This window comes from Propithecus coquereli, unplaced genomic scaffold (genome assembly GCF_000956105.1).
Source record: "Propithecus coquereli isolate 6110/MARCELLA unplaced genomic scaffold, Pcoq_1.0 Scaffold45, whole genome shotgun sequence".
Lineage (NCBI taxonomy): Eukaryota > Metazoa > Chordata > Mammalia > Primates > Indriidae > Propithecus > Propithecus coquereli.
In genome coordinates this window covers 5,967,882-5,990,645 of record NW_012150285.1, presented here as the reverse complement: position 1 = coordinate 5,990,645, position 22,764 = coordinate 5,967,882, and the positions used below count along the sequence as shown (strand labels likewise).

The window sequence follows — 22,764 nt, the reverse complement described above, 5'->3', positions numbered from 1 at the left end:
TAAGGCAACTTTAATTATGATTTAAATGATCAGGTGAAGCCGGCACCGTGGCCAGGAGTTCCAGGCTGCAGTGATCCTGCCACTGCACTCAGCCTGGGTGACAGAGCCAGACCCCGTCTCCTAAAAAAAGTGAAAAATAAATGACCAAGTAAAAAAAAACTAGAGAATTATAGAAACTGTGTTGATTTCAAGTTCTACTCTTCTAGGTCATATGGGAACGAGGACTATTGATAAAGTAGGAGGTTGTCCAGTATTCTCACAGGTTACGTGTAGACCAATTCATTCCATCTCACATATGTGTGTATTGCTCAGCTTTGGAAGTTAAATCCTATAACTTTTAAAAACTCTTTTTTCCCCTAGATTCTATCTACACTGGAGATCAGTTGTTTCCCATGAAGACGTGGTGAATTCTCTTTTGAGTTTCAACTAACAGAATAAAAGGTAAATATTGATGATTTCAGAATGTGTTTGCAATACCGCATGGAGGTCAGTTGCAATAGCAGTAAACAAACAAAAACCCAAGAGTTTTAGATATTTACTCTTTAAAAAAATGGTACTATTCCAATTTAGTTACACGTGAGATGGATTTTTTTTTTTTTATCAAAAACTTAACATATTCATCTTAAATAAGCTTTTTCAGATGGGTGTGTACCTGAGGATGAAGGTGTTACCTGTCTTAGCAGTTGACTCCCTTTCTTGCACTGCGTTCCTGGGCCTGATTTCTCTGTTTGTTGTGTGTGACATCCTCACATTTATAGAGAGTATGTGAGCATTTCCCAGACATAGCTATAGAAAGACAGCTAAAGCGTACGGACTCATTTTAATCACACAGAAGGTGGATAAAACTTAATAACCAGCCACCCTCACCCCTTCCCCCAGGCCCAGCCCATTTAAGCCCAGAGATAAGTGATGGTCTCAACTTGACAAGACCAGTCCTTCTTCGTCCCCAGGAGCATTCCCCTCTGCCGACCACCTGGTCCTGCAGCTGCTTGTCGTCTCCTGGCCAGAATCCCTTACCTGCATACACTCAGCTGCTCTGGTTCCCAAAACTCTCAGCCAAAAGTTCAGACTCACCCTTAGCTACCCATTGTTACCCCAAAGATTGCCTTTCCCAAATCTGTTCACAACATTTTGTTCTTGGTTTTCATTCCTGCTCTTCCATTCTCTAAGTATCAATTTATATTTTTCCTACTTCAAGTTGCTTTGCCTCATGATTGGATTTATAGTTACAAAGAAACCATATTTAAATTCATATTGATGTACTTTCTTAGGCAAATTGGTCCTAGGGCCAGTGAGTTGAGGACATGATGAAACAGATTTGAATCCAGCATAAGGAGAGTTTTTTAGACACCTGACTATCTAATGAGCAGGTTGCCCAGCTTGGAGGAAGCTCTCTGTTGATGGAGATATTTCTATAGGAACTTCATGCTTGTCTGACCAGGATGTTGCAGTGGAGGGGCCTCCCTGGATTGGAAAGAGGTCAGACTCAATCTTTCTAGGTCCATTTTAACCAAAAGGAATCCTAATTCTATAATTTCTCAAGTGATGGCCCGAAGGAAGCAAAGGTTTTTTTTTTGTTTGTTTGTTTTATTATGTTTTTTTTTTTTTAAGAGACAAGATCTCCCTCTGTTGCCCAGGCTAGAGTGCAGTGGCATCATTGTGGCTCACTGCAACCTCCAACTACTGGGCTCAAGCGATCCTCCTGCCTCAGCCTCCTCAGTAGCTGGGACTATAGGCATGTGCCCCCAAGCCTGGCCAATTTTATTTTTAAAAAATATTTTGTAGAGATAGGGTCTTGCTGTGTTGCCCAGGCTGGTCCTGGCCCTAAGCAATCCTCCTGCCTTGGTCTTCCAAAGTGCTGGGATTACAGGTATGAGCCACCACATCTGATCCAGAAGCAGAAATTTTTGTTTTTTGTTTTCACACATTTTAAAAATGACTCAGAGATGTTCAACGCGTTTATTACACTTGTCATTTGTGGTGCCTTTGTCATGCTTTGGGGAAGAACCTTCATTTTTAAGCCCATTCCCTAACTAGCTTGCTCCTGGCTCTCCTAAAGTCAGAGGCCGTCCGGAGGGACAGTGATTTTTGTCACCTGCTGTGCACGCGGGGCGGGGGGAGCCCCACGTGCGAGGGGAGTACGGCCTGGCACAGGCAGAGGGGGCTCGTTTGGCTGTCAGTGAGTCAGGGTCAGTGTCAGCCCGAGGGAGAAAAGGCGACCACGCGTGTGTGTCTGAAGCGCGCGTGTGCGCTCTGCCAGGCTGGGAGCGGACACTGCCCGGAGTCGACGGCGGGCCTGACGGCGGGAGAGTCTTCACACGCCCTCGAGCCCCCCGCCCGGCTGCCCCGGGACCTGCAGGGTCTGCCCCCATGGCCGCGTGTCCCTTTAACCACTCTGCGGGAACAGCATGAGAACAGCCACTGAACGCGAGGCAGAGCACGGTGTTTTTCGAGAATTTCGAATACCCTGTGACCGGCACTGTGCGTAATAGGTACTTGGACCTAGAAAGGCCCATTTGAGGCTTTACAGAACGTTTCTACGCCTCTTTCTTCGTGAAGGCTCCGTCATTCTAGGAAGAAGTATCTTTCTCCTTCCTCCTAAGTGCCACATCACTCTGTCCTTCCCTCGTGCCATTGGTTTGGCCTTTTACAACTCACGTGTGGCGAAGGTCTCTCCTCACCGATCGCGGGAACGTAAGCTGTGGGGGAGGATTTCTCTGTTTCGTTTCCGCTTTACACTCGGCGTCGAGAGCAGCGTCCGGAACGTGGAAGGTGCTGGATGAGCAGTTCCTTACTCAGGCGACGAAGCAGCTCTCTGATCAAACCGGAGGTTCCCGCGGACAGGCCCAGTCCCTTCCTCCGCCCGGGCCGCTCCTTCGGGAGGGTCGGGGCTGCGCGACCACAGGCGGAGCCGCCAGGCTGCCGCTCTCGGCGCAGAGCCTGTCCCCGGTGCGCACACGCGACGCGCAGAGCCGGGCCGCCTGGGGTCCGCGCTGGCCCCTGGCAGGAGACTCGGCAGGAGGGCGCGTGCCGCCGGTTGTCGCCGGAGAGCCTTCCCCAGTCAGGTCTGGGAGGCAGTGGGGCGGAAGTCGCCAGGAGGCAGAAGGCGCGTCCCTGAGTGGGGCGAAGGTGGCCGTCCGGCGCCCAAGCCAAGGCCGGCCCTGCGGGAACGCGGATGCGACGGGCCGCAGCAAAGGCGCGTTGCGCAGGGAGGCTGCGGCGGTGCGGGGCGGTCGAGGCCTGGCTGCAGGGAGCGCCCCATCCGTGAATGATTCCAGGATCTGATACGTGTTTGCGTGGGTGCCCCGAGGGGAAGTGTTGGTTTGGGCGTCCCTTCCCAGGAGATCGGAGCAGGAGGAGGTAGGCAGACTTTTCCACAGCCTCTCTGCTTAGCCAGTTTATCTGGAAAGGAAATTTTAGGTGCACAGATTTTTTTTTTCTTTTATTTCAGCATATTATGGGGGTACAGATGTTTAGGTTACGTGTGTTGCCCTTAGTCCCCCCCCCCAAGTCCGTGTTTCAAATATTTTAAGGCACAATAATAGTTGCCTTCTTGTCAGCTAATAAATAATTTTTAGACAGTCAGGGGGATATTAATTTGATGAAACTGTGGACTTATGCTCCTTGTCTTCATACTCTCCTCCTCCTCCTCCTCCTCTTTCTCTCTCTGTCTCACACACACCGTTCCATCTTTAGACTTTTGCATGTCTTTGCAGGCCAGGCTCTGTGCTGAGCCAGCTAGAGCCTGTCTGTCACAGCCGTTCCTCAAGCTCTCGCTCTCTGTGCCACCGACTCCTCTCTCCTCCCTGGTCTCCTGCACTGGTCCCATCTGGCTTTCCCGCCCACCCCCTGTGGCTCACACTCTTCTCCTGCGATTCTGGTCTCCTGTGCCACCCCTTCCCAATTTTACCAAAGTCCTGTCCCCCGCACTGCCAATTGCAAACGCAGCCTCTTTGTGACAACTTTCCTGCCCTCGTCTTCACGGGAAACTCAGCTCCTTTCGCCCAGCGGTGCTCTGAGCTCCTCCCTTGGCCTTGGCCGCCTCCTGTCCCCGGGGCCAGCTGCTGGTGACACAAGCCCAGCGGTGCTGCCCGTGCATGCCCGCACCTTCTCCCTTCTCCCAGCCTCCCCCTTTGCTTGCTACTCCTGGTTTGCACTAAACTCTGCCGCCTTTCTTAAATGCACCTTTTTCGTACAGCGTAAATCTTTGGCTGTAGTCCCAGGGCTAGAGTCCAGAGTCTCAGCATGGCATTGGGGCCCTACTGCTGCAGCTGCCCATCCCTCAGCCCTTCCCCTGTGCCACCTTCTTGTCACGTGTACTTATCATCAGCTTTTGGAAAATCCCAGGCTCAGTATCAATGTTATGGCCTTGCATACGCTGTTCCTACTACCTGGACTCCCCTTTCCCTTCCTTCTCAACTGGCTCAGTCTGACTGGTCACTAAAGATGTCACTCAGGTGCCTCCTCCAAGAAGCCAACTGGGTCAGGTGCACCTGTTGGTGGGTGGACAAAACTGCTGGAGCATGTGCCAGACTGTGTGTTTGAGATGCTAATCTCACCGGCTGAGTGGGCTACTGTAAAAGTGGGGCTGGACGCCTGGCCTCTAGCATCCTATTAGACATGGCAGTGTTTAGAAGGTGGTTTGCCGTCTGATCATTCGTCTCCAGATCTTCCAATCTATACTCAGTGCTTTTTGTGTCGGGTTACTGTTTTGCTAACAAAATACTTAATAAAGAAGTTCCATCTGATGCAGAGGGGACAGGGGCGTTTAGATTGAAGTTGTCGCTGTTTCTTAAATGATGGCTTCAGTGGCTTTATTCACTGCTTCTCTTCTCGAGGATATGCTGTATGCATTTCCCACCACATTTGAGAATTTAGTAAAAGCTAATGCAGCAACTTAGACCCATTGCCTACAAAGAGCTATGAACCCAGGTGTTTTTCATTTTATACGTGGGCTGCTGTAGGGAAATCAGTGCCAGGAGATGGTCCTGCGTTCAGCTGAGATTGACTCAGGGGTCTCCTCATCCCAAAACGAGAGAGAAGAGCCGTAGCAGAAGCAGAGGGCAAGGGCACTGGGGTCTCAATGTCCTCCAAACCTCCTCGGGCTTCTACTGCATCCACTTGTTTCTTTTGGGACAAAAGCTTATTCTCAGTACTGAAGGCTAATTTGCAGCATTGCACCGAACATGACTCCTCCTGGGCTTGCTCCAACACACAGTTGTCATCCACAGATGCAGGGCCCTGGCGAGATTCTAGAGCCTTTGTCTTTCAGGTACAGTGCCGCTGAGGACGCTGGCTTCGCTGCTATTAACAGAAGGAAGGGAATGACTTTCTAGTGACATTAACCGCTCTACACAGCGTTTCTCCACCCTGGGCGGAGGGGTGTCTAGGCAGCATGATCGCTGGGGTGTCTTCACACTTGAACGGTCTGGGCTCTGATTGATGGTAGGACATTAAGATGTGATGAGTGAAGCCGGGAGCGTCAAACATGTTGAATGGGCTTCGACGTGTGCACGGGGCTCGGATGGAAAGGGCCGTCCTTTTCTGTCTTTCCTCGTGGAATTGGGAGTCTGACAGCAAGTGGCCGTGAAACTGTGTCCCAGGTGTCACTGAAGGCATTCGGGCCTGGGCCGGGCCTGTTTCTCCCAGCAGGATTTTTTCTTTGGCTTGAGGATATTGCCATCGTGAGACAGAGCAGAGGAGCAGGAGAAACGGAAACTGCCCAGCATCCTTCACCTCCCGGGCTGGGAAGCAGGAGGTGGGATGCCTCTTTGTGGCATCTTTGAGGGGCATCAGTTGGGCTAAGGGCAGAAAGGGAAGGAGGAGAATTTTCCAGAATGGGACACCTGGGATGTTCACATGGAGAGAGATTCAATATAATTCAATCCCTATAGTTATTTCTCTTTCCTTACATTTATATTTTTTAATTTGAAATTTTTAAAACGATCACAATTAAATAGCAATGATTAAACACTCAGTTGATCAAGGTACTTTGTCAACCTTTAGTTTGAAATGTTCCTCAGGCAAGTGATCTCTAATCTAGCAGACAGATGGGTTCTGATGACCTGGGAGGAACTCTGTGTCACCAAGGCTAATTCTAGACAGATGCTTCCAAGACCCAAGGGTCACAGCGGTGTGCCAGTGGGAAAAGAGAGCCGGAAAATCTGCTCCATACGGCCAGATGGGCATCACATCCTAGGTGAATGCCAGCTTAAATGTAGCCCCAAGTGTCGCCAAGGGCTGTTGTCAAAAACAAAAAGAGCTGGCTCTAATTCCCCCAAACCAGTGTCCAGCTCAATGTCACAAGAGCCAGCTGCTCCGGCCCCCTAAGGTGATATCTCAGGGCCCAGAATAATCTCTCCTGCCCAGGTGGTGCCAGCCAAACCTTTTGGGTTTTTTTACTTACCTTTGATGAGAGGAAATCCCTGCCTGACTCTGTGTACAGTCCCAGAAACATCTCTGTCTTTATCATCACGGTCAAAGATCACCTTGTAAGCTCTGCGTTGGCGTTGAGCTGACTGGCATTTACCAAGTGTGCTTAGCAAGTGAAACAGCCTTCACCCTCGAGGACTTTATATCACACACACGTGCACGCACACACATCTATCCTTTGAACTTAAAAACAGAAGCATTAACGAACATATGTATGTTTAGGTGACGCAGAGAGGTAACACAGCAATAGGACATTGAAGACTAAATCTTCACGATAATAAATCTTTGTGTAACACTTGGGCAAGGGGGTTATATGTCTCTCTAGAACGGAGGAATGGGCTGGTTTTTCCATTTGGAGGGTGGAGGGTGGGAGAAAAGTCATTAGTTTGGTTCTCAGAACAGTTGAGGGCGGGGGTGTGACGTGGTGTGATGAGCGGAAATGGCAGCTTGCTGCGGTGGGGTGGGGGGAGAGCGGAGGTGTGCTTTGTGAGGGGCTGGGGTTCGCCTGGTAGGGGCAACACCTAGCAGAGGGGGACTGGTTTCTAGCAGTGGTGGCGTGCCAGGTTTCACACCACAGTCACGCAGGTGCACTGGGCTCAGGGGCCTGATTGTTACAAGGATGTATGTGGTGGAATCATGCCTCCCCCACTCCCACAGATGCCCAGCATCCCCCGGGAGCTGCGAATATGCTAAGTCACGGGGCAAACAGGAATTAAGGTTGTAGTCAGCTGTCCTTGAGGTGGGGAGGCCATCCTGGATTATCCGAGTGGGACCAGCGTGATCACAAAGGTCCTCGGGACTGAGTCAGGAGCACCAGTGTCAGAGCGATGCCGTGTGATGGAGCGTCCATGGCGATGCCGCCTTCAAGGTGCAGGAAGAAGCCACAAGCCAGGGAATGAAGGTGGCCTCTAGGAGCTGGAAAAGCAAGAAAGTGGATTCCCCCCGAGTCCCAGAGGGGGTGTGGCCCCAACTCCAGCCAGCGAGACCCGTTTCAGACTTCTCACCCCTGGGACCGTGAGACAATAAATTTGTGTTGTTTCAAGCCACTGAGTGTGTAGTAATTATTTTATGCCGTAGTAAACAATCCACTATGGAGACCTAGCTCTGTTTTGGAAATGCAAGACCCTTTTCATTATTTATGGAATATAACATAATGGAAAATTTGTGGAATATAAATCACTCAAAGAAGAACCTTGTCAAAATTAGTTCTGAGATTTTTTACTAAGCTATTTTATTTTGCTGGAGTAGGGCCAGGAACTTTATTTCTTCCCTATTGTATTCTCACTGCCTGGATCAGTGCCTCTCGTTCATTTTTGAATGAATGAATCTCTTTTAACTAAATCCATGAAAAACCAAAACAACTAAACCTTTTCGAAGAGATTATCTTATGCTAAAGTGTACCACTGCTATTAGGAATACTAAGTTCAGGCTCTTGTTGTGGATGAAGACTGTCATACTTTGCATTGTCATTCAAAGATGAGAGGCTTGGTTAGGGAATTTTTTACAGTTGGGTTTAAACAAGAATCATTCTTACTTCTTTGGGGTCTAGAAACTTCTTGGTTCATACACGTGGTTGAAATGTTAACCTGGTCTTTGCTGCTTAGTAAAACTGCTATAACAAGTAGCAAGTTGGGACCTTAAATCAATGACAAAAAAGTATTCATTATTTGTGAAACTCAGTTTGAAAATCTGGTATTATTTACTAATATATTCTTAACGATCTTTGCATGACATCTTTTAGAATTAAGAATAGCTCTAGTGTAGATTTATTTCTTCACTCATTCTCTGAAGAAATTCTTTGTTAAGCTCCAGCTATGTGTGAGGCCCTGGGGAAACAAAGGTAAATAAGGTATGGCCCTTTCTCCAGAGAAACCCACCTTCTAGATAGGAAGAAAGACGAGCCGATAATGAGAATGTGGGACAGCCAGTGATAAAATAATTTCGGATGCTGGGAGGAGGGGACCTGCCAGCTCTGCAGGGGGAATGTAGCAGAGGGGAGGAGTCATTTGATCCAAGTACTGAAGGACCAGGAGGAGCTTGGCAAGTAGAAGAAAAGGACATATATTAATCGCCTACTGAATACCAGGCATTGTGCTAGGCACTTTTGTGTGTCATTTTGTCATTTAAAATTTTTACCCTGAGGAAAATGATATTCTAGTTAAGTGACTTTGCAATGCCACACACAGTGGCATTTCCGATTATTGTCTTAAGACAATATTCCATAGTCATTAATTTTTAACTCTAGAGGAGAAGTTGGCAACCTTTTTCTGTAAAGGGCCAGGTAGATAGTAAGTGTTTCAGGCTTTGTGAGTCGTACGGTCTCTGTCACGACTGTTCCACACTGCCACCGTAGCTGAAAACGGCCACAGGTAATATGGAAATGAACCAGCTTGACCGTGTCTCAATACAACTTTATTGACAGAAATCGGCTGTAGGACGGATCTGGTCCATGGGCCGCAGTTTGCTGACCCCTGTTCTAGAATAGCAACTATAGGGACCATTTGGCTTGGAATATTTCTGGAGAGGGAGCCTGTAGGCTTCATCAGCTTCTCAAGTGGATCAGAGACTGCGAGAGTTCTGGGCAGTGACAGTTTCAGAATGTATTAGCGAAGCAACTGCGCAGAGACGTGGTAGCAGGCTGGATTCATCATGGAGGTTCAGATTGACCCAATTTCCTAACATTTCACATCGTCGTGACTAATATTTAACAGACCCCTGAGAATCCAGACTTGCTACATCTTTAGGTCATTATTGAGGGTCCAGAGAGAAAACTACACTAATTCAGTCCTGGCAGAGGGTATGACATTGCGTGGGTATGTGTGTGTTTTAACTCTGAGATTTAAAAAAATAAGGGTAGAGATGATTTGTCTGGAGCCATTGGAAAGAAATAAGGTAAACATCTGGAGGGATGGCCTGGAAGAAGCCTGGAGTATAAAGCCTCGATATGCTGTCTTCTGGAAAAAGGCAGAAACAGCCGGGTGGTGTAACAAGGAGATATGAGAAAGGAAGCCCCAAGTCCAGATTAGAAAACAAAATACATCTTGACATCCGAAAGAAACAAGCCAGGAAAATCTGTCTTTAATAGCTGATACCGTGGGAAAAGTCACTAAATTCAGAAATTTGAGTAAGGAATCCTTTAGAGCAAAACAGTGAATTAAAAAAAAAAAGGATCTTTGCAAGAGTATATCTTAAGAAATATAGTGTGGTAGGAAAACACGGTTAAAGGACCTCAAAAATGTTACTAAAAAGGAACATTGGGAAGCCTTTAAGTCACCTACGCTGGCCCCACGTGACTAAGAGGAGATTTTTTTTCTCTTGGCTGATCGTGGAGAGGGGTGGGCGGGTAAGGTTCCTTTGGGGAGCTCATTTCGTTTGAGTAAAACTTTTAAAAAATGAAAAGCAGATGATGTTTATAAGACGGTTTCAAGTTTGGATGGTTCCAACTGGATTGAAACATTTTCTCTCCAGTGGGAACGGAGGAAAAGTGAAGTCGATGCCTGTTGTCTCTGGAGGTCCCTGTGCCTGGTGTTCTTAAGTGGGTTTTGGTCTGGTTTCCCCGGCAGACCCTGTGCTGTTGCTCTTAGGGTTGGACTGGGGGAAGGAGGGAGGAAAAGATGGAAAATGGGGGAGTTGATAGATTTCTGGAAGAAGTACATGTTAGCAGGCTACAGTTATTCCAATCAAAATAATTTAAACTTTTCCTTGTGGTTTGAGTCCTGGACACGAGTCTTGTCTTGGACGAAGCAGATGTGATTTTGGGACGTGCATGAAGTCCCCGAATGTGGAGGCTGAGCCTGGCCGGCTCTCCTGCGACGGCACCTCAGTCTAACTTGCAGGAATCCAACTCGATCCAGTTGTGCATTCGCGTGTTGTCCCTGGCCTCTTTCTAGGTTAGAGGCAGCTTCGTAAAACTGAGTGTTCTCAACATAAAATCCTAGGGTAGCTGAAGAAAATAATCCGTAAAGCAGTTAAGTGCTTTGATACGGATTGTGTCAAGCAAACAGTGTTTACGTAAAAGACTATAACATGTAAACCAGTGAAAGATGCTCGTGATCTCCCTTCTCTTTCCCTTGGCCAAAGCTCTGTTATAACAGAAATATTTTGAAGAATATCCCTACTCTGCAGTCTTGCTGACATGCTTTTGTTTTAGCAAGGGTTAAATAAAGGGGGTCTTCAAAGCATTGCTGATATATTTTATAAAGCTTCGAAGCTTTTATTAGCTTTGCCGGAAATGTTTGTTTCCTGGAAAGTTCACTAATGGAGTGATTGTTTTCTCGCAGAAATGCGTTTCTTAGCTGTGCGTAGTCAGTGGCCTAGTTAGTGGAGTTATTGCAAGATTAAATGAATATCTAAGCTGGCTCTGAGTCAACTGTTTCCATTGTAAAACTTTTAAAGTCTTAAGGTATAATGCTACTTGGGTCAAACTAACTTTTTCTTTGTCTTTATATCACGACATCAACTCGCTGACATCCATGCAATCTGTTAATACATTTTCCTGCAACTCAGGTGGCCGCCACTGGATGTGGACCTACCTGCTGCATTCTAGCGTCTTCCGTCTCAGTGCGTGGTACCCTCATCCACCCAGTCGCCCAGTCTGGCCACTTCTCATTGCCTCGATTGTCACCATCCAGCCCACGGGTCACCATCTCTGCCGCGTTGGTTCCCTGCTTCCTCTTATACACCTCTCTGTCCATTCCCCAAAGATCTATTTTCCTTGGAGCAACTAAAGTGAATCTTCAAAACTAAATGACGATCATGTCACTCCCTTGCTTTCATAGCTGGGACTCTTCTAGTAACTCTTAGAATAAAACCTGGGTCCCAGCACAGAGCATGGCACTGTGGTCTGCGCTGAGCTGCCTCTGCCCAGCACTTCTGGGCTCTTTTCCTCCCCAGCCAGACTGGCCACTGTGCTCGTCCCTGGGACAGGACAGACCAGGCAGACTCTCGTCTCAGGAGCTGAGAGTCGGCCCTTGTTCTTTTCCTCGGCCTGACACCCGCACTGTAGACCACCCCAGCCTCTTCCCGGGGCTCCCGGGGCTCTGCTCCAGCGGCACCTCCTCAGAGACACCTGGCCACTTTGTCTAAATAGAGCCCCTCGTTCTTCCACTCTGCTCTTTCTTCCCCACTCTTGTCAGCTGACCTCCAGTTTGCTACGGGGCAGTTGGTTTATTGTCCGATCGCTTATTTATGATTTGTCACTCCCAGGAGGACGTGAGCTCCATGAGGATGGCGGTTTGGTTTATCGTTGTCTCTCTAGTGCCTGGAACAGGACTCAGCACGCCTGGGTCATCAGGACTGCTGGTTCCTCAATCCGGGAAAGAACCATAATCGATTGCATTGTTCTGGGTCTGCTACGTGGACCAAATCACAGTTCAGTTATGTTTTTCAATAGTATAGTAAGTTTTTTTTTTTCATTTTTCTGCTTCACTAAAGGTTTGCCATTTAACAGTCAAGATTTCTTTTAGGTTTACGTACCTGAAGATTTTAGCAGTAACCTTGGCTTACTTTGAATGTAGTTCAACATTTGTATCTCAGTACCTGGATGTGTCAGTGATTTAGTGGTTTTGCAGTGATGCTCTGTGTAGACAGAGCTATTAAATTCTTACTTGCCCTCTTTCCGCAGTGATTAGCAGGTACGTATTTAGCATGAGGAGAAAGAGCCACCTACTCGTCTATTTTTAATACGAGAGAGTTCCCATTATTATCTAAATATGCAGAGTTTACTTTACGAAATTTTATGACTAAAGGAGCTTTTTCTCCTACAAATGAACAACCAACAATCTTCCTATAAATATTGTGTGAGAAGATATAGGGGTGGGAGTTAGTAAAGGAAGGAAGATACGTGGTTTGTAGAACCTTGTAGAAAGTAACAGTAGCCCCATTCCATGAGATAATTGGCAGGATTGCTCTGAGCTGCCTTTAGAAAATCAGATTTATTGATGTGTGATTTATGCATAGTAAAATTCGCCCTTTTTAGTATATAGCTGTCTTAATAAGTGCGTGCAGTTGTGCAACCACTCCCATAAGATATAAATATCCATCACCTAAAAAAGTTGCTTGTGGCCCTTTGTAATCAAGCCTTCCAATTAGCCCCAAGCCCTGGAAACCACTGCTGCGTTTTCTGTCCTTGTAATTTTGTCTTTTCCAGAATGTTCTGTAAGTGGAATCATGCAGCATGTAGTTTTTTGAGTCTGGCTTTTCTTACTTATTACCATGACACACTTGAGATTGATCCATTCTGTTTCATGGTATCGTCAGTTGTTCCTTCCTTTGTATCACTGAGTCTTGGTCCATCCTGCAGACGTAGAGTTTGCTTAGCCACTCACCAGTTAAAGGATTTGGGGTTTGCTTCCATTTTTTTAGCAATTATGAATAAAACTCCTATAACTTTTATGTACAGATTTTTATGGCAACTTGAGTTTTCCCTTTGTCTTGGGTGAATGCCTAGGAGTGGGGTTGCAGGTTCATATGCTGAGTACGTATGAGAAAAAAGCAGGAGAGTTCGTGAACTGCTCTGGAAGCCTTAAGTACTAACACCCAGTGTGATTTTCCTCCCTGCAAAGAACCCTAGACCATGTCTCTCTCCTGTCTCCCCTCCCTTCCACTTGGACCTTACATTACTTTTATTTAAAAGTCTTTCAGGCTGCACTGTTGCCCCATTTCTTTTTTCCTTCTCTGCACGTAATGCAGCGCCCTGTCCTCAGTAGATGCTATGTGCACCTGTTTGACTGGGACATGGTAACCTGAGTTAAATGGAACTCAAGGGCAGTGACCACCTTTCGTGAGACTTTGTGCAAGTGCACCGGGCTCACGGGCCCTGCCCCCAGGATATAGAGGGAGATTTCTACTATTTCTCTCCTGGCAAGAAGATGTCGCCAGATGTGGAATCTAAAACTGTGTTTGGACTTTACGGTGATGAAGATCTGCTCTGCCCCAGGCAGAGAAGTCAGAAGCAAATCTCTGTGGTTGTTAAAAAGGTAGATAGATTTTGCCCGGGAGATACTATGAAGTGTGTAGAATCTTATGAAAAAGTTTTTCTCTCTCTTAAAGCTTTTGTATTATTTTTTAATCAGTAGGGCAGCATAGCACATTGGTTTATAGTAGGAGCTCTAGAGCCAAACTCTGCTCCTAACCACTTATGTGACCTTGTTTCTTTCTCTGCCTCAGTTTCCTCATCTGTAGAATGGGGATAATAATAACAATAGATAGTACTGATTTCAGTGGTTAATATTTATACAGTGCTTAGAACAGAGCCTGGCAAATACCATGTGCTGTATTGAGTACTATTAATAGTTGTCGTGGTTATTGTTAATTCAACTTTAGCCCCATTACTTTGAAAATGAGTATTTTTCACGCATTTGCCATATTTTAACAGCTGTAAAGTACCAGATACCTGTGCAAAGACTGATTCGAATTCAGTTTCCCGTGAGAGCCAGTTTTGTGACATTACCAGGGCTAACGTCCAGTTGCTGGGTACCCTCGAATGCGTGTACTTTACGCTCACACGTGGACTTGGGCCACATGTTTTCCGTGGCAACGGTTCTGTGGTCCAGCTTGCTTGTTTCTTTTACTCTTGGGGCTCAGAAGGAAGTTGTGATTTCTGAGATGCACACCCCTCCTCCAGTCAGCGCGTCGTCCTCCATTTGAAGCGTTGAGTCCACCGTAGTCTGGTCATTATATCAGGGCTTGAAGTTTTGGCACGAGAATTTTAGTGTCCTCTCTCCTCTCTCTCTTTCTCTCTCTCTCTCTCTCTCTCTCTCTCGCTGTCTCATACAGAAATGATTTCTTTTATGCTGCTCAGCAGCGTCTTTCCCGACACTTCTTTAGAGTGGCCATCGCTCCAAGGAGCAGAGCTGACCTGGCCTTCCCACGCCAGATCCAGAGAGTCTGGTCAAGTTGCCTCTGTGTTTGGGGGCTTCCGCCTAAGGGTCCTGGGGACCAGTGCATGTGCACACGGCCAAGAAGCAGGGTGGGTTCATCCGTGGCCACTCAGGGACGGGTAGGCTGGCCCGGCTGTGCCGATTCTGCCGGTGTGCGCACACCAGCTTTGACGCTTGGCGCAGCGCTGCTTTGGTCGTGGACTTCAGAGTTATCATACAAGGGTGAAGGAATTTATGCTGTTCTAAGTATTGTCTGCAGGCTAACCTGTGTCGCAGATGCACTATTCCTTTAAATGCTCCTAAGCGTTGTGACTTAGAACATGTAAACGTGTGAGGTGTGTTACTGAATTCGTCGTAGCCTTTGACAGTATGAACATCTTACTAAAGGTGCAGCTGCTGGCGTGGGATGGGGCAGGTACAAGAAAATTTTGACGTTAAAAAGGGGCTTGTCATGCTGGAAGCTCTTGAGACCCACCTCAGTAACACGTACCAGGAGGACATCACTTAAACGAAGAGGAAGGTGAAGGTCGTCCAGTGCGGGGAACGTGCCCAGTGTTCCCTGCAAAAAAGCGGGTCCCTTTGGTAGAGTTGCAAGGGATAAGAAAATAATAGAGGGAAATGGAAAATGGAAGAAATAAAAGAATACACTGAGACAAAGATATAGTTTTATAAGTTTATAAAGATTATAGGCAAAGCGGGAGCTCAGGGGGCTTAGACCTCTCTGTTGGTCTCAAAAAGCCCCGAATGAGGTCTTACATGGTAATTTATAGGAAATAGTGAACAATTGTCAGGGGTAACAGATTTACATAACAACAGGTAGTACCTCTCAGGTTAACAGATTTTTAAAAGGCTTTTACAGAAGGCTTCTACAGATTCTTTAACTAATTCTATTTACGTGAGCAAACGGTTACAAAGTCTTTCAAAGGTTAATTTCTAAATTCTAAGGTAAGTTTATCATTTAAACAGAGGGGTTAAACAGAGACATGTAGGCTCCATGTTTATTAGGTTATTGTGAATGGAGACAGGTAGTCTAGAGTGGTTTAAACAAAAGCTTTGCTTTTGGCCATTTGGAAAGCTGTCCTTTCTGGGAAGCTGTTTGTTCCGGAGGGTACTCCATTGTCAGCTCTCAGTCTATAGTTTTTAACAGATTCGCTTGTGCTTTACAAAGCAAATCCAATTCTTTAGGTCTGAGAAATGCGGCGCCTCGTGGGATACAGCCGCTACTGCCTTTCAGAGATGCCCTTCCGAGTATAACAGCATTTGAAATGCAAACCAACACGTTCACATATTCTTTCAGGGCAAAGCTCTGTAAAACTCTTAAGACAAATCCTGTCCCCAAACACGTTTAATACTAATTCATGGAGCGACAGTCCAGAATCCACCAGGGTCTGTGACCTGACCCTGCCGTGAGGGCTGATGGGCAGAGTGTGTGGAAGACTGAACTTGGGTCCTTAGTGTGTATTTTTCTTGTCAACTGTAGTTTATATTATGTATTAATAGCAATGAGTATATCAAACCACAGCCAAGTTTTTTTTCAACTTTTGCTACTTGTTTATTCATTTTTGTGGTTGCTATTAAGCAAGTAGAGCCACCAAAAAACCACACAAATTTGAAAAAATTTATAAATGTAAATTTTTAAAAATATATGAGAACTTAAACTTGAGATTGCTACTCATTAACTTAATTCTTCCACTTGTGATTTTTGGATAATACTCACCTATAATCTTTTGAATTTGGGGGCAGAACACCTCCCAGGGTTTTGCAGGAGTGCACTAGAAAATGTACAAGGCCCTGACATTTCCTTTTAAGAGCCACATGCCGGGCACAGTGGCTCACACCTGTAGTCCCAGCGACTGAGCAGGCTGCGGCGGGAGGATCACAGTGAGCTGTGATCACACCACTGCACTCCAGCCTGGGTGACAGAGTGAGACCCTGTCTCAAAAAAAAGAACTCGTGCTGTCATGGGATAATATGGGAAGGTCATCCAGTAGCAACATAAAGCCCGTGGAGTGGGAACCATGTCCCCGTGGGAAGCTACCCTCTAGAATGGGTTGGGGGTGGAGTTTCTGGATCTCTCCAGGGAGGACGGTGGGGCTCATTTTAGCACCCTCTTGCCTTCCTGTGTCCTCTGCGCCAGTTGCGCCAGTTGCTATTTTGATGGTGAGTATCTTCTTGCAGCAGGTGGCGTGCGGGGTACCGGAAGCCGTCACGGGGAGAACGAGCTGCCTCTCTGCCCGCTGATACCTGTGCGTCTTCCAGCATCTGTCTATTGAGCACTGGGCTCATGCCTATGGACCGCTGAAGGTGTACAAGAGAAGAGTCCTGCTTGTGAAAACCCACAGCCCAATTCTAGGGGAAAGCATACAGATGTGAAATACAGGTATCTCTTGATTGAAAGATAAAATGCCAAAAGGTTGTCACCAATAAATTTAACATATTCTTATTAGTGAAAACTACCAATGATTACTTAGTGAAAAATCCAGTATTTAGGAATGTATTCACTCTTGTATAGGTGCTGTCCTAATGTATAAGAGTATTACAAGTCCAGGATCACAAAATCTATAAATTACTTGACAAATAAAACGTGCCAGTGGTCAGTACTCTTAAAATGGTCCATCATTTGTTCTTACTCCAAGTGTTCTACACGTGTGTGCGCACACACATGCACACAACATGGATGTGAAGCCCGGACAGCCGTGGAGCACTGTCCTTTCACTTTCTAAAGGCATTGCAGTGGGAGGGGGGACTGTCCCTGCCACCCTGTCTCCTAATGGCGCCGCCCGACTGTTGTTGCTTCTAATCTTGGCTGCTGCACATGACAGTCCGGTCACTGACCAGTGGCTTTTCCATCCACTTGTTCAGTCGTAGAATTAATGCTCTCCGACGACAAGCCTTGGGCATTAACATAGTACCTGTCCTAGGGGTGATGGCACGAGGCTGTCCCCTCACTGCTCCAGACACACAGTGATGTGTGTAGGTCATTGTGTAGTTCCAGTCCGTGGAGACCTTCTGATGGGTGGATAGTTCTGTTGATTTGGAGGCATTTTACTTATTTATTTTATTAAAATGTTCAAATAATAATAAGTATTGTTTTTATTATTATGACTGTGGCTAATCGAACCCTCGATGGTTGAGAATTAGCTATAGTGATCATTTATAATCGGGTGTTGGCACAAATTCAGGAGAGGGAGAGGCAGTCAGAGAAGGTCTTCTGGAAACTGCAGGCATCCCGCCCGAATCCTGAACGATATCCTGACACCTGTGTGGGGCAGGGGGCAGTGCCCAGAGCTCCGTGCAGTATCTGGGAGAACGTGCATTCCTTGCTCTAGGCATCTGGAAAAGATGGGGGAAAACAGCCCGAGTGAAAGTTGGGTCTCACGGCAGCCGTACCTGAGGGCTGTAACGGGGAGCTCCGGACCCAGAGGCCGCGATGCTGCAGTAGCGCGGTAGCTCGTGAATAGAACTCGGGATTGTCACTCACGTGGCTGCCTCCGTGGGCAGCTTCTGTCGAACCAGAGGTTTGAAACGTTGAGTAGGAGGATGCCTTTCTGTCCCCTCCAGAGCATTTGGTCTAGAATTGGTCACAGAGTCTCCTCAGAGCCTTTGCACGTGAGCTGTGAAAGCCAAGTGTAAGTTTGTTTTGAGCAGGAAGAAACACCTTCCAAAGGTCCAGAGAGCCCCGGGGCACTGGGCGCACCCTCGCCTGGCCTATGGCTTAGCATCGGCCCTTCCTGCTGCTCGAGCTGTATCAGTCGTCCATTCCCCACTGCCGTGTTTTCCTCTGGAATTTTTTCTGTTTTTATACCGGTTTGACTAGTTTCTTAAACTTTAACCTGTCACTAAATGTGGACCCATTCCTGGCTGTATTCTTGCTCTTTGCTTTTTCCCAAATTGTCCTGACTGCATGACAGCCGACTACGGCTGCGTTTTCCTGGCGATGTATTCTGCTGTATTCTGCAGTTTTGTTATCTAGTGATGGTCCTTGCACTCATGACTTGCACTGCAGATTGTCCCCATCTCTACGCACAGAGCCCTTGGAAGTTTCTTCCACGCGCTGCGAGTGTGAGGGCTCCTGGTCTGGATGGGCGCTAGGATGTGGACAGGGCCAGATGTGGGTGTCTGGGCAGAGAGTGCCACTCTCTTCAAGAAGGGGGATGAGGATGCCTGTCCTGCCCACGATCTCTACTCCTGCCCTTTCCTCTTGGCCTTTTGTGGTTCTCGTGGCCTGTTCCCCTTTTGCATAATTTAATTTTTCCTTCTTTTGTGGCTGCTGCAGGAAGGGGGTCTCTCCTTTCCCACAGCAGCCAAAGGATTTTCCAAACCAGTTGGGAGTCCTGAGAAGGAACCCCAGGGGAAAAGAGAGGCTTAAATTGGTCTAGCCCAGTTCACAAGGCTCCAAAGCTTTTTTGTAATAACCAGATTGGTGGGGGAGGAAGAAAGATGATTTTTTTTTTTTTTTGGCACAAAAAACAGTCTACTTAAACCCAATAATTTGTCTGTGTTTACCGCAACTGTCCTTGTGGCTTCAAGTAATGAGTTCGTGGCGGTCTGAATTTCACCAGGCAGCGGTGACAGTAATTTTTTTTTTCATCCGTGGGAATTTCACATGGGCTGACGCCCCTCTGCCCCTCGCCCACCACACGATGATTTCCTTATAAGTTGCCTCTGGGCCTGGGCTTTTGGAAAGGAGCCCCATCCTCACTACACCAGGTAGAGCAGGCTCCTGACAACATGCCTCCTGAACGTTTATATGAGCTGAGGACCGAGGGATGCCCCCGGGCCTGCGAGTGCCGGCGTGTTGCCGGCTGGTATCCAGTTCCGGGCCTTCTGTGCTTGAGTAGAGTCTCTCTTGGCTTCTTCCAAAGGTAACACGCGGAAGTGCCGACGAGACGCGGGGAAGGCACAAGAGGAAGTACCTCCGTAGCCTCAAATAAAAGATCTCTCAGGGCCACGGCCGTCTTAACCGCCAGCCAGCCGGTAGACACAGGGGCTTTCCTCTGCCGCGTGGGAGTGCAGGGCTGGAGCCTGGCTGCCTTGGGGACCTCGCCCAGGCTGAGTCACAAAGTGCCACACAGATTGTCTGCCGTTCTGCACCTGAGGGGTGACTCTGTTACCTTGTGAGTCATCCTCTGTACAAGTTACACCTCGTCGGACAAACCGACGGGGAAACATGCGTTTGCGTTAGTTCTGCTCCATACGTTCCAGCGTAGGTGGGTTTGCCCTCACCCCTTAGCCTTCGAGATAAATAAATGTTAACGATTGTCTCTGCCTAGAAGTATTGGAACAGACCAAGTTCTATTAAAATCGCTCACTCTGGATGCCTTAGACGGCTTAGCCCAGTCTCCTAACTTCCTGGTCCAGCCTCTCTTTTTCTAAGGAATCGGGCCTGTTAGTTCCTTCTGGATGTACACGTCCAGTTCATGGGGAGTTCTAACCCGTTTCCTCTGTTTTCTCAGCTCTCCCTGTTACGTGGCTCATATACCCAAGGCTCCTCGTTTTGCGCTGATGTACATTTGAATTTAGAAAGTGCTCATAGTCACCAAAAATGACTCTTGCCTATAGACCAAATACATAGAACTTCAGTGACCACAGAAAAATAAGAGCTTTGGAGAACAATTACATAGAAATGACTTTATTCTCTGTGTTTAAGATGAAGGAAACAGAAATGCATTCTTTTATTGAGTACTTTTTATAAGGAGTTTAAAAAGGTACTCTAACCACTGCCTATAATTTGTAGTCGATGTTGATGATGTTAATAGTTGAAAGGTAAAAACCTCTTCAGAAACAGCAAATTAATCACAGCACAGCATCCTGCTTTGCTCATATATGAGGTTGTATTATATCGTTTGCAGTTTTCTTTCTTAGATCTTAAATAGAGATTTTTCTTTCTCCTTTTTCAGAGAGCATTCAGGTGGATGACCTCGAGCACGGGGAAAGCCAAGCCGCGATGGCTGTGAAGTCATTCCACTTCTGAAGCCATGATCTGAATGGCGCATTAAGGTAAGTGTGCAGGAAAGGAACGCAGCAGTTTTGTGGCTCACATGTCCTTGGTTTTGCTGCATTCTGAGAACAGGGTAAAGCACCTTGTGGCGGGTGATTTTGCTTGAATCACATTCAACAAACCAGAACTCTGAGAACATTACAGCTGCCTTTGTGATGTGGTCTGAGACCACAGACACACACGGGAGTTGAGCCGTTCCAGTGATCGTTGGAAAAATCTTCATGTTTTCTCAGTGGTCGTGTATCTTAATGTGCCCTTGAGGAACTCCAGGAAAGAAAAGGAAAACCGAACCTTGTGGTTTTCTCTCTGAACTGAGCTGTGGCTATGCAGGAGCTTTCAGGGACTCTAAATTAGACTTTTTAGATGGGAGCAGAGCCAGCCACAGAAGTGGGGGCAGAAGCATCCTTCTGGGAACTGTGCTATTTGACCTGTCTCTCTGGGGCACTATTTCTCAAAGTGTGTTCCCTGGAGCACAGATCTCTGGGCTATTAATGCAGTGGGATTAAATATTGGATTAAAGTTGAGCGACCTTCGTCAAAGCTAACGAGCCTGTGACTCTCCATGGGTGTGTGTCATGGGCAGTGCTCAGCACAGTACTGCGGAACTTTTCTCGTGGGGCGTCTTGGGACCGTGTTATTTGTTCATTAAATACTCACTGAACACCAGCCATGCATGGTATCAGGTGCCAGAGATACAGCAAAACATGGGGTTGGTAGTGCTTATGTACAGTTAGTAAGTAAGTTACCAAGTGAGGAAAGGGAATACTGAAAAGCACGCTAGCAAGTGTTTAAGAGAATGGCGTCTGTAGCTTGGTGGCCTGGGTTTTAATCCTGGGTCTGACACTTATAGACTGCATGATCTCGGGCAAGACACGTAACCTCTTCCTCCCGAGGATGATGGTGGTGTAGTACCTACCTCGCAGATACTGCGGTTGTGAAGACTGACATCGTGAGTACACGCTGGCAGATGCTGAGCTCCACGCGAGTGTCATCCGGATGTGTTCCTGTAACAGTAACAGCTGAGCGCTTGGAAGGTTATATGGTCGGGTGACTGGGGAAGATGCGGTGATGGGGGGACTTCTGAACAGGGTGGTCCAGGACTCCCCTGAAGTGCGGACCTATAAGAGGAGCAATCGCAGCTATAGGGAAAGCATCTGCAGGAACAGCAAGTGCAGAAGGACATGTCTTGTGCAGAGGGACATGTCTTGTGCAGAGAGAGCACTTGACAAAATCTAATACCTCTTCGTATTTAAAAAACAAAGAAAAAGAACACTCAGCAAACTAGGAATAGAAGGGAAGCTCTTCAACCTGGAAGAGCATCTGTGAAAACTGCACAGCTTACATCGTACTTAACGGTGAAGGGCGGACAGATCAGGGACAAGACAACGATGTCCACTCTCATCCTTTCTCTCCAGTATGTGTGATGCTTCATTTTTAGGTGTCAGCCGGACTGGATTAAGTAGGACCTAGACAGCTGATGAAGCCTTATTTCCAGGTGTGTCTGCGTGGGTGTCTCTGGAGAAGATGGGTGTGAGTCAGTGGACCTAGCGGGGAAGGTCCCTCTGTGTGGGCAGGCACCCTCCAATAGGCTGTGGGCCCAGATGGAAAGAAAAGGCAGAGGAAAGGCGAATTCCTTCTCTGTCTTGGAGCTGGGACACACTTCTTCTCTGCCCTTAGACATCAGAACTCCATGTTCTCTGGCCTCGGGGCTCTGGCCCGTGCACTGGCAGTTTCTCGGGTTCTCAGGCCCTCAGCGTAGGACTGAGAATTACACCATCAGCTTCCCTGGTTCTGAGGCCTTCAGACTCGGACTGAGCCAATGTACAGGCTTCCCTAGTGGTCCAGCTTGAGGACAGCTGCTGTGGGACTTCTCAGCCCCTATCACCATGTGAGCCAGTTCCCCTAATACATTTCCTCTCCATCTCCGTATCTGTCTATCCCGTTGGTTCTGTCTCTCTGGAGAACCCTGACTAATAGCAGCATTGTGCTATAGCTTCTAGCCAGGGCAGTTATGCAAGAAAATGAAATAAAAGACTTCCAGATTGGAAAGGAAAATGTAAAACTATCTCTACTTGCATGTGGCATGATTTTATATATAGGTAATCATTAGGAATCCACTAAATTATTAAAACTAATAAACAGGTTCAGCAAGGTTGCAGGATTTAAGATCAATATATAAAAATCAATTATATTTCTATATATTTGCAATGAATAATCTGAAATGAAATCAAGAAAATAATTCCTTTTGTAATAGAATGAAAAAGAGTAAAATACTTAGGAACAAATTTAATAAAAGAAATATAAGACATATACTGTTAAAGCTATAAAATATTGTTCAAAGAAATTAAAGAAGATCTAAATAAATGAAAAAACATCTCACGTTCGTGGATCAGAAAACTGAATATTGTTAAATTAACAATCCTCCCAAGTTGATCTATAGATTTAATGCAAT

At 46.8% G+C, this 22,764-nt stretch overlaps 1 long non-coding RNA gene across 1 annotated transcript; it reads left to right on the top strand.

The window, feature by feature from the left end:
- Positions 1–371: 371 nt before the first annotated feature.
- Positions 372–20,303, top strand: LOC105818778. The gene is made up of 3 exons (XR_001137920.1): positions 372–441; positions 16,491–16,692; positions 20,213–20,303. It is a non-coding gene; the product is annotated as an uncharacterized LOC105818778 (long non-coding RNA).
- The last annotated feature ends 2,461 nt before the right edge of the window (positions 20,304–22,764 follow it).